Below are 11,769 nucleotides of genomic sequence, written 5' to 3'. Positions count from 1 at the left end.
TTTATTTATTTGACAGAGAGAGATGACAAGCAGGCAGAGAGGCAGACAGAGAGAGAGGAGGAAGCAGGCTCCCTGCTGAGCAGAGAGCCTGATGCAGAGCTTGATCCCAGGACCCTGGGATCATGACCTGAGCCGAAGGCAGCGGCTTAACCCACTGAGCCACCCAGGCGCCCCAGTACATCACTTTATGACAGTTAATTGGGATTTTTAACTAAAATAATTGACATTTTATTTTCACATTTCACAATACAAATAAAAATTGATTTTTTTTTCATCCCACTACATCCCCGCCAAAACTATTCTTGATAGGAAGGGGAAGCAAATCCTCCTTGTCCTGCTATTAGAAAACACCCAGAGTCACATCACAGCCCCATGATCCCCTGGGGAAGTACTACAAGTAATATAAAATGGACGTAAGGAGTGGCACCCGGGTGGCTCAGAGAGCTGAGCAAGTGACTCTTGATTTTGGCTCATGTCATGATCAGGTTATAATCATGGGACAGAGCCCTGCCTCGGCCTCAGCGCTCAGTACAGAGTCTGCTTCAACCTTCCTTTGCTCCCCCCGATTGCCCCCCGTGCTTGCACTCACACTCTCTCTCTCTCAAATAAACAAATAGAATCTTTAAAAGTGAGATAAAATGGATATAAAGAGGCTCCCCTCTCTCCTTATTTGTCTGGTGGAGTCATTCCTGGCTGAGTGGGCACCATCATGGGGCAGGCGGGAGACGTCCCCACTGGGGACCCAGACAGCACTGTGGCCTTCCACAGGCACCCTCATTCCAGGAACAGCTCCCGCTGGCATCGTCCCAGGAGGAGGAAAGCCCCCGACATATGGGGTGCTGGCAATCATACCAGGGCAAGGACGACCTGGGAGACCAGGAAGAGGTGGGATCATTGCCCCTGCAGGAGGAGGAGCAAAGAATGGAGTAGGAGGTATCTCTCCTTGTCAAAGTGGAGCGGTTGTTCTGTCGACCAGGCTCTGAGCCTGTTTTTCCAACCATTTCTTTTTTTTTTTTTTTAAGATTTTATTTATTTATTTGATAGAGATCACAAGTAGGCCGGGGATGGGGGGAAGCAGGCTCCCTGCTGAGCAGACAGCCTGATGCAGGGCTCGATCCTAGGACCCTGAGATCATGACCTGAGCTGAAGGCAGAGACTTAACCCACTGAGCCACCCAGGTGCCCCTTTTCCAACCATTCATGATAAATATCTTTCATATTCTCTTTGTGTTTCCTGCCACTGCAGTGTGTCCATCCCACAGATGAAGACTCAAGGGTGAAGTATGGTCACAGTAGTCACAATAAAATTTAAGCATTTTGCTCTGCCGGCTGTTTATTAGGGGTATATTTAAGATCTGTGTACTTTATGGGGTTTTGTGAGGGGTTTTTTTGCTGAGATATAATTTACATGTAACATTGTGTGACTTTAAAGTGTATAAGGTATTGTTTTGATATATTTACATACTGAATACAATTAGCATTATAGCTTTGGATAAAATCTCTATCACATCACATAATTATCATTTTTTATGGTAAGAACATTTAAGATTTAGTGTCTTAGCAATTTTGAAGTATATAATACAATGTTATTAACTGTAGTCACTGTGCTATGCATTAGATCTCTAGAACTTACTCATCTTGTAGTGGCAAGTTTGTACTCCTTCACAACATCTGCCCAATTCAGGAAGGATTTGAGCAACTTCAAAAATCCGCAGAAATATGGTCTTCACAGTGTGATCTTGCATTTAAATGAGAGACATTTACCCTAGAAAATGCACTCCTTTCTTATCCTTATGACAGTCCTGGCTGAGTGGGCACCAAAAACTCAGTCCTTCACGGGAGATGTTGGTGCTTAGGTCCATTCACCATGGCAGTATCAATATACCAGCCAAATGTTCAAAATTATATCAATCACAGAGGGCACCTAAGGGAGCTATTCCTGGATGGTTCTGTAAAGAGATAAGGAAATGCAAGAAGGAGCAACTGAAAAGAAGAATGATTGCATGGAAAAACACCCTGAAAGGCTAAATCAAGAGTCCTGAGTAGCACCCCTTCAGTTAATCGAACCCACGGATGGGAAAGCATAGAAGATACCTTGAGGCTATGCCTCTGTCCCTGGTTGCTGTGCTGGCTCAGAGCAGTTGCCCTACCCCATTCTTGGCAACAACCACAAATCAAACAATCTTCAAGTAGGCACGTGAAAAGGACAGTTGGTACAAATAGGCCTCCTCCAACAGCCCACCAGATAAGAAAAGATCACAGCTGATAGATCTGATTCTAAGATACAGAGCACTATCTCTTGCCAGCCTGGCCAGTGCTGATTGCTGATAGACTGGCAGCATCGCAAGGTTTATGAAAGAAGCATCCCAGATTTAAGGGACTACCTAAATCCTTGGGAAGGGGAAGCCTCAAGGACTGCCAAGCATGACTACTGGATAAATTTAGAGGGTATGGAAAGGAGATGAGACAGAGCAGAAAGAAACACAAAGCCAACTGTTCTCAGGTCTGCAGTGAGCCTACAACAGAAGTGAGAAAGTAAAACAAGAGGCTCTCCTGCCATCTCTCACCCTAGAGGGAGTTCTCCACCTGAGACCTTAGAATCCACCTCCCCCTCAACTTTTACCTCCCTGACCACTTTGCCCTCTAACACCTTCAAGCACCAGCACAATTAAAACAAACAAACAAACAAACAAAATCAAGAGTTCTTCAGGCATAAGACAGAGAGCCCGGAAGTCCTATAACTAAAGACTAAATGGACCAAACATGTGATCTGAATGGAGATGTGGTAGGAATCATCACTCCTGCATCCTTCTGTAATTTGGTGACTACACTAATACCTGAATGTCTCTATAAATATCACATTGCTCTTATTTACTACTTTTTAGGTAGAGGCAGTTCTGGTGGCTCCACTTGGTCTTCTCTACTATAACAGCCCTCACACCATGAGTCAGGCAACCATTATGGAGATTCTGCTGCTTTTTAGGATATCCATTCTACCTCCGCATTCTGGATTTTGGGAAATGGCCAAAGGTTGATTTGGGAACCACTGGGCCATCAGTGATATGGATGCTTGCCAAAACTTTGTGGATCAGTCCATAAGCCCCTCCTCTTGACTGGTGAGTCACGAGGGCATTTTGGGTCTTTGGGAGTTCATATCAGTTTAGAGCCAGGACCTCATAATAAAAAAACAAACTAAGGCATTATTATGTCCCAGATTTTTTTTTCTCTAATTCATAGTCACTCAGTAAATGGCCATGGGTACCTTTGAAGGAGGCAAAGAGGAAGCTGTATAGCACAAATTTTTGGCTACATAGCAAGGGCCTTCCTCAAAGGCACTTCACCCTTTTCATTCAAGGAGCTCTGGGTCAGTGAGTTGGCTCAAGGCTAGGAAATAGTTGATGTGCCTTGTGATATTTAAGACCTCTGTTCACCAGACCCAGAATGTTTCTACTTATACAAATCAACTTAGATCTTTGTAATCTGTCTATTTCAGTTCAGGGACCCCATTATCAACTAGCCAAGGTCACGGATCTCTATTTGACATCTGCCTCAACTGTGATACTCATTAGAGTAACCAAGCCCACTGCACCTCTGGTAGCCTGGCTTCTCCCACCCTGAGATGCCATCACCACCTTGGAACTCAGATCCAGATCCAGTAGCAGGAGTTCCCATGGTCACTCCACACCATAGAAAATAGCCACTGTAGCACTCCCCAAAAATGCCAGTGCTCCCCCTCTCTAATCTATCTTTCACAGCTTTGGTGGAAAGAATGTTCTCCATGCTCTCCTAGGACACACTTAAGGGGGGTAAGTAAACCAGTCTCACAATAATAAATTTTCTCTATCTTCTGATTTCCCCAAAGCTTAGAATACCTTTCTCTATATCAAAGAAGTCTGGCATCTCAACTTCACTTAGTATAGGCCACCTTTGGATCCATATTTCAATCCAACCAACTAGCCAAATAGTTAGAGCCACATGGAAATGCTTGATCTAATATGTCAATATTGGCATCTGTTTTTAGTGCATCCCATCAACAAAGTCAGCCTGGCCCAACACCTGCACCAATGCCTTTAAGACCTATTTCATTCATGTTTCTCTTGGTATAAATTAGCAAAAATCTTGTTTTGGTGTATATTGCAATTCCTTATGGGTCACATATCTGGTATCTACTTAGAGTTGAATCTGGTTATAAATCCAGAAGCAGGGGCACCTGGGTGGCTCAGTGGGTTAAGCCGCTGCCTTTGGCTCAGGTCATGATCTCAGGGTCCTGGGATTCAGTCCCACATCGGGCTCTCTGCTCAGCGGGGAGCCTGCTTCCCTCTTTCTCTCTCTGCCTGCCTCTCTGCCTACTTGTGATCTCTCTCCGTCAAATAAATAAATAAAATCTTTTTAAAAAAATAAATCCAGAAGCAATAAAAGTGAGGGGACAGCCAGCAGTCTGCTGCAAAGTAACTACCTCAGGGAATCTCATTACAGATTCTTCAAGCAAGGGAAGACTAACCTCCTCATACCAGAAAAGATGGGTTGCTGTTATAGACAAAGGAGGGATTGGAGGAGTTTAGGAGTTCAAGATCCCAGTTTCATCAGAATATGCCTACATATATTCCCATTCCAATTTTCAGAGTCTCAGTTACTGCTTTTACTTCATCTGAGGGGTGGGGAGGTGCCTGGCTGGCTCAGTGGGTTAAAGCCTCTGCCTTTGGCTCACGTCATGATTGCAGGGTCCTAGGATCAAGCCCCGAATCTGGCTCTCTGCTCAGCAGGAAGCCTGCTTGCCCCTCTCTTTCCACCTGCCTATCTGCCTACTTGTCATCTCTGTAAATTAAATTAAAAAATAAAAATAAAATAAAAAATCTTTAGCTTCATTTTAGAGACCCTGCCAGTTTGGTGAGTCAAGGTATGTTCAAACCACCCACAGGATAAGACATTGGTTTGATTTTTTGGAACCTTACACAGGAGGTTACATGAGAGAAGGGTTTCTTTTATGGCAGAGAAGATTTCTGGACCCTTACTTAGACCATAAGCTGGAAGTTAAAGCCCAAAGCTCATCATTTATTTTTCTCAGGTTCTTTAGTGCACCTAGAAGCAACCATCAACCGCATAATACTCCTTATTTCCACTAATATGTTCTATGTCACCAAATTCTTAATCACCTAAAGTCTGCTTTTGATTACAGATATCTACAAATGATAATTTAATAGGTTTTTTCTGTATGCCATAATGGTTACTTACAACTTACAACTAACATACTTTACCACTTACAACAGGGTAAGCCATGCCTTTAAATATATTTAGATTATGGGTGCCTGGGTGGCTCGGTTGGTCGGGCGACTGCCTTTGGCTTGGGGTCCTGGGATCGAGTCCCACATCAGGCTCCCTGCTCCATGGGGAGTCTGCTCCCTCTGACCTTCTCCCCTCTCATGCTCTCTCTCACTGTCTCTCTCTCAAATAAATAAATAAAATCTTTAAAATACGTGTGTGTGTGTGTGTGTGTGTGTGTGTATTCAGATTAGAGAACCTGTAATAGATAACCCAAGCCAAGTTACAGAACCTAAGTGCAGGTTCTTCTGAACTCACTTCCAGTGCCAATATCTCTATTATGTAGAGTTCAATCAAGGAGAGCAGAACCACTATGAGTAGTGTAAAATAAGGAATTTCTTATAAGGGCTGCATCTATAAAATTTTTGTGGGAATTGGTGGAGAAATTCTCTCCAGATCCTTCTTCTTGTTGTTGTTTTGTTTTTACAGACTAGGAAAGCAGAGTGATATAGGGAAATACCATGTGACTGAAGTCAAACAGATATGTGCTCAACACCTAATTCTCATATTTATTGACTTGTCAAGTGACTCAAATTCTGTGAGACTCAGTTTCCTTGGCTGTAAAATGAAAACAATAATATATCTCAGGGTTGAAAGGGGTGAATGAGTTACTTGTAATTTATCATATTTCATTGATTCCAAGATGCACAACATTTTACATTTTAACCCCTTTATAATAGGAATGAGTTTTGTAATCAATGGCATGTTATAGTTTAATCAAGAACAACTTTTTCCTGGGGCACCAGGGTGACTTAAGTGTCTGCCTTCAGCTCAGGTCATGATCCCAGCACCCTCAGGAAGGAGCCTGCTTCTCCCTCTACTACTCTGCCCCTCCCACTGCTCGTGTGCTCCCTCACTCTTAAATAAATGAAATAAAATCTTTAAAAAAAAAAAAAAAAACTTTTTCCTTTCTTAACGCACATGAACAAAGGAGAGCCCTGAGTACTATCTCAAGTAATGAGAAGTGCAGATATCACTTGATTATCAAACAACGTGTGACTCTCAGTGCACTAATGGAAAACCCCAACATCCTCTAAAGAACACCGATTGTTCACCTTTTCTGTTTATTGGACTAACCCTTCATCCCACATCCCTTGTTAGTCAGATTACTGGAATAGAAAAAGCATAAGTTTCAGAATCTGATATATTAAATTTCAGATCTTGTTGCTATGTGACATCCTGAGCTTCGCTTGAGTGCTCTGTAATTGTGTATAATAATACTTACCCAGAAGGACTATTACAAATGAGATGATACATATGCAAAGTTTTATTGGCACCAAACATATTGTGGGTAGTCAGTAAATTCCCCATTTTTCCTTCTATCTCTCACTGCCACATTCTGTTCTTCTACTGATTATTAGGATTAAAGAAAGGGCAAATCTTCTAGATCAGCGGTTGGCAAACTATGGCCCTCAAGCCATACTGGCCCACCACCTGTTTTTAAAATAAAGTTTTATTGGAACACAGTCACACCTATTTGCTTACATCTTCTCTATAGCTTTTGTACTACAACAGAGTTGAATAAGTTACCACAAGACAGTATGACTCACAAAGCCAATAACACTCACTATGTGGCTATTTACAGAAAAAGTTTGCTGATCCCTGTTCTAGATTCCTATGTCACCTAAACCAACCCCTCCTCTGTTGGCAAGGATATGGAGAAAAAAGAACCCTCATATATGGTGGTGGGAATGTAAACCACTGTGGAGAAACATATAGAGTTTCCTCATAAAATTAAAAACAGAAATACCATATTATCCAGTAATTCCACCGCTGGATATTTACCCAAAGAAAATGAAAATACTAATTCAAAAAGATGTAAGTGCCCCTATGTTTACTGCAGCATTATTTACCATAGCTGATATGGAAGCAACTCAGGTGTCCACTGATAGATGAATGGATAAAGAAGATACCATACACACACACACACACTCACACATGTGCATGGGCAACAAAATATTACACATCCATTTAAAAAGAATGACATCAGGATGTCTGGATGGCTCAGTGGGTTAAAGCCTCTGCCTTCAGTTCAGGTCCTAGGATCGAGCCCCGCATCCAGCTCTCTGCTCAGTGGGTCACCTGCTTCCCCCTTCTCTCTCTACCTGCCTCTCTGCCCACTTGTGATCTCAGTCTGTCAAATAAGTAAATAAAATCTTTTTAAAAAAGAGAAAAGAATAACATCTTGACATTTACAACAACACTGATGAATCTAGAGAGTGTTATGCTAAGTGAAATAAGTAATGCAGATATAGACAAATGTATGATTTCACCTATGTGTGAAATCTAAAAAGGAAAAAAAAATGGACAGACAAATAAATAAACAAAAAACCAGACTCTTACATACACCTCCAGAGGCCACCACATCATTCAGAGCAGCCAGGCCACAGCAGGCCAACACTGGCCCTCTTGTCCTGCGGCCAGATGAGCTCTCTTCGTCCCCTGTAGCTGCCATGGCCTGGCCCTTCCTGAACTGGCTAAGATCCCAGAGGGGGAGCTTCTGTTCCAAATAAGACCTGAGTTCCTCAGGTTGCCCTGCCCTGGGGAAGAAGTTGCTCAGGATAGACCCTTTTTAGGAGACCAGCACATTCTCTTGCTTCTCTCCTTCTTCCCAACAGGAAAATTAGGGTCATCCTGGGAGCTCATAACATGAAAAGGGAAAAATACACATGGCAGAAGATAGAAGTCTCGGGGCGCCTGGGTGGCTCAGTTGGTTGAGCCGCTGCCTTCGGCTCAGGTCATGATCTCAGGGTCCTGGGATCGAGTCCCGCGTCGGGCTCTCTGCTCAGCAGGGAGCCTGCTTCCTTCTCTCTCTCTCTCTCTCTCTGCCTGCCTCTCAGTGTACTTGTAATTTCTCTCTGTCAAATAAATAAATAAAATCTTTAAAAAAAAAAAAAAAGAAGATAGAAGTCTCAAAACAAATCAGCCACCCAAAATACAGCTCAATCACCAGATTCAATGACATCATGTTAATGAAGGCGCCATTAGATTTCTAGCTCATCTCTATCCCCTCTTCTCGAAACTTTCTCCTGACCTGTGCATTTCTCATTCTCTTTTCTAAACCATTTCCTTGGGGCCCACCCTCCCACTCCACATCACCACCACCCCATTGGGGAGCAACTCTTGACCCTGCCCGGGGAGCCCCTGCCACAGCAACAGCCCCCAATTTCTCTGGGACCAAAGATCCATCTACTCTTCCTCCCTCTCTCACAGCTAAAAACAAGAACCAGGTGGACCCACGCCATGAAGCCAATCTACCTGCCCACCCGGTCTACCTTTATTCCACCTGGGACAGTATGTACGGTGGAAGAACCGGAGTGAGGGAGCCGGCATCAGACACGCTGAGGGAGTGCAGCTGAGACTCATGGACACCAGCACCTGCAGGAGCTATCTGTTTTACAACAGTAACTTACAAATCTGTGTAGGCGATCCAAGGAAAACAAAATCAGCATACGAGGTGACTGCACACCAACACTTACTCCTCACAAAGCAGTCCCTGGGAGACAGCATCCTCCTGGGAGGGAGTGGGTCGGAAAGTCCCCTAGTACAGTGACTGGTGTCTGAGTCTGCAGGTTTCTAGCAACATCAGAACTGGAATCCTCCCTTTGGGCTCCATCCTCACATATTCACTCCCTGTCTCTAACCCTCCCTTCTAGTTGGCTGAACAGGGCTCCAGGACAGAAAGGAAGAAATAGAAGGGACAGGATCTAGAGTTGTGGTTCCATGCCAGAGAAGAATAAGACATTAATCTCCTAATTTAGGACTCCATGAGGAGCCAAGATTCCTGATCTGACTCAGGGGTATCTTGGAGCTGGCTGGGGTACTTATAGAAGCAGGATAAGGTGACAGTAGAGAGATAAGGATATTCTCTGCTCACAATCTGCTTTCTCTAACCCACAGGAGGGTTCTGGGGGGCCCCTGGTGTGTGCAGGGGTGGCCTACGGTATTGTGTCTTATGGATATATGAATGCAAAGCCTCCAAATCTCTTCACTTGAATCTCCCCATATGTCCCCTGGACTTAATAATATCTTAAAGAACATATAGTCATGGAAGCCTGGCCAGCCTGTGGGAGAATCCCAAAGCCAGAGGCCTCCCTGGGTTGACCCATGCTCCACAGAGCTGGCCACAGCCTGAGCCCCAGGGAGGCTCTCAGCAGCACACAAAGCCCCTGCTGATTGAGCCCCAGAAAACATCAATAAACATGCCGCTTTCAGCATGTGCATGTCAGACTCCTCTCTTCCAGGGAGCTGGTCTGCGCTGAGGAACTGTGGGTGCAGGAGAGACAATTCCCAGGCTCTCGGGAAGACCTCACACTGGGGTCAAAGGGGCAAATATTTTCCTCTGGCTACCACATTTGAAAGTGGTCATGGCTCATGGCTGGCCTCCTCTTGGCCTCTAGATGAATTTTTACCCAAAGTCACTGTCATAAAGGACATTTCTTTTTTTTTTTTTAAGATTTTATTTATTTATTTGACAGAAAGGAAGAGAGCACGAGTAGGGCAAGGGGCAGAGGGACAAGCAGACTCCGCGCTGAGTGGGGAGTCCAATACATGACATAATCCCAGGACCCTGGGATCATGACCTGAGCCAAAGTCTCATGCTTAACTGAGCCCCCCAGGTGCCCCAAGGACATTTCCCTTGTGAGTGAGAGCCACAGTTACAGATGGAGGAAATTTTAGATCCCAAAGAAATACACATATAAAAAGGGGGCAATGAGTGAAGTTGTCCATCATTCTATGGACTTGTAATTCACCCAGAAGATCCAAAAGAAATGTAAGGCGAGCTGTACCTCTGCCTTTGGAGGTCTGCAATCTCTGAGTCAGCACCATATCGATGAAGAGGTCATTTACCCCAAGGCCATACAAAATTCAAGAGCAAAAACTAACTTCTATCAGGGGTCCACATAGTACTGTTTTACCTGCTTTACCTCATTTAATTCTCCTGACACCATATGGGGGGGGAGAAAAACTGTCTCGATCTAAATACCATATCTTCTACAAAAATTAACTGAAAATGGATCATAAAACTAAATAAAGTTATGAAATTTTGAGAAAATCTTCATGATCTGGAGGTAAGCAAAAAATTCTTAGTCATGACACCAAAAGCACAATCCATAAAAGAATATCAATGTCTTTTTGACTCATCAAAATGTAAAAACCTTTGCCCTACAGAAGGTATCTATCGTTAAGGGAATGAAAGGACAAGCTACAGACTGAAAGAAAATATTTGGAAATCACAAGCCTGAAAAATGATTTGTATCCAGAATGTATAAAGTACTGACAAAACTCACGAGGAGGAAAACAAAAACCCAGTTAAAATATAGGCAAAAGGCATGAGCACACTTCACCCGAAAGGATTTATGGTGGAATATGAACACATGAAAAATTCACTTTTATTAGCCATTAGGAAAATGCAAATTAAAAACACAATGAAACACTACCACACACCTATTAGAATGGCTAAACTTAAAAATACTGGGTGGAGAGGAGCAAGAATGGAGGAATGGTGGAAGAATGGAGACCTAAATATCCTCAGTCCCAGGAGCTCAGCTAGATAGTTATTAAACCATTCTGAACAGCTACAAACTCAACAGGAGTCAAAAGAGAAGAAGAGTGGCAATTCTAGGAACAGAAAATCGACCACTTTCTGGAAGATAGGACACGCAGAGGAGAGAATCCAGAGGAGACATTCGGGAAAATAGACCACAGGGAGAGGGGCTGGGTCCCGGCAAGTGAGAGAGCAGCAGAGCACAAAATCCAGGGAAGTGTACTCCCTGAGGGACGTTTCTCCAGAGGTTAAGCAGGGGGTGGAACCCTTGCAGGGACAGTGTGGTCTCAGGACCCTCGGGGTCACAGAAAAACCAAGGGTGTCTGAGGGTAGTAGAGCTGCCAGGTATCAGAGTGGGGAAGCCAGCTGCAGAGACAGAGCCGAGCAGTAGGCTCTCAGCTCAAGATTAACTTAAACTGTGATCTGTGGTACAGACCACTACTCTTGGATCAAGGACCCCCCACAAGTGGCAGACCAGGGAGACTCACCTTCCTCCTCTGGGAGAAGCATCTCTGGAGCATGAGGCAGGAATCTGCTGCGTCTGGAGACTCCAAACAGGGCCATGCGCCAGAGATAGAAATGCTCATTCACAGGCTAGGTGAGCTTGGAGCACTGCCAGAAACCAAGGAGGCAGGAGGGATTGACGACTTTTCTCTGAGGGCACACTGAGCAGCAGGGCCTGAGCTCTCAACTCCTACAAGGCTGGAGATTGGGAGGCCACCATTTCATTCCCGTCCTCCAGAGCTCTACGGAAAGCATTCTGGGAGCAAAAGCTTCCCAGACCAAAACCACACAGATTACTTAGTCTGGCCCCTGGCAAGGGCGGTGCAATTCTGCCTTGGGCAAAGACATTTGATAGTCACCACAACAAACCCCTCCCCCAGAAGATCAGCAAGAACATCC

The 11,769-nt window shown here is 44.2% G+C and overlaps 1 pseudogene; it reads right to left on the bottom strand.

The window, feature by feature from the left end:
- Window positions 1–666: 666 nt before the first annotated feature.
- LOC131998758 (U1 small nuclear ribonucleoprotein C-like) lies at window positions 667–1,315 on the bottom strand (annotated as a pseudogene).
- Window positions 1,316–11,769: the final 10,454 nt, after the last annotated feature.

Source organism: Mustela nigripes, chromosome 13 (genome assembly GCF_022355385.1).
Source record: "Mustela nigripes isolate SB6536 chromosome 13, MUSNIG.SB6536, whole genome shotgun sequence".
In the NCBI taxonomy this organism is placed as follows: Eukaryota; Metazoa; Chordata; class Mammalia; order Carnivora; family Mustelidae; genus Mustela; species Mustela nigripes.
This window is presented reverse-complemented; position numbering and strand designations above follow the sequence as displayed.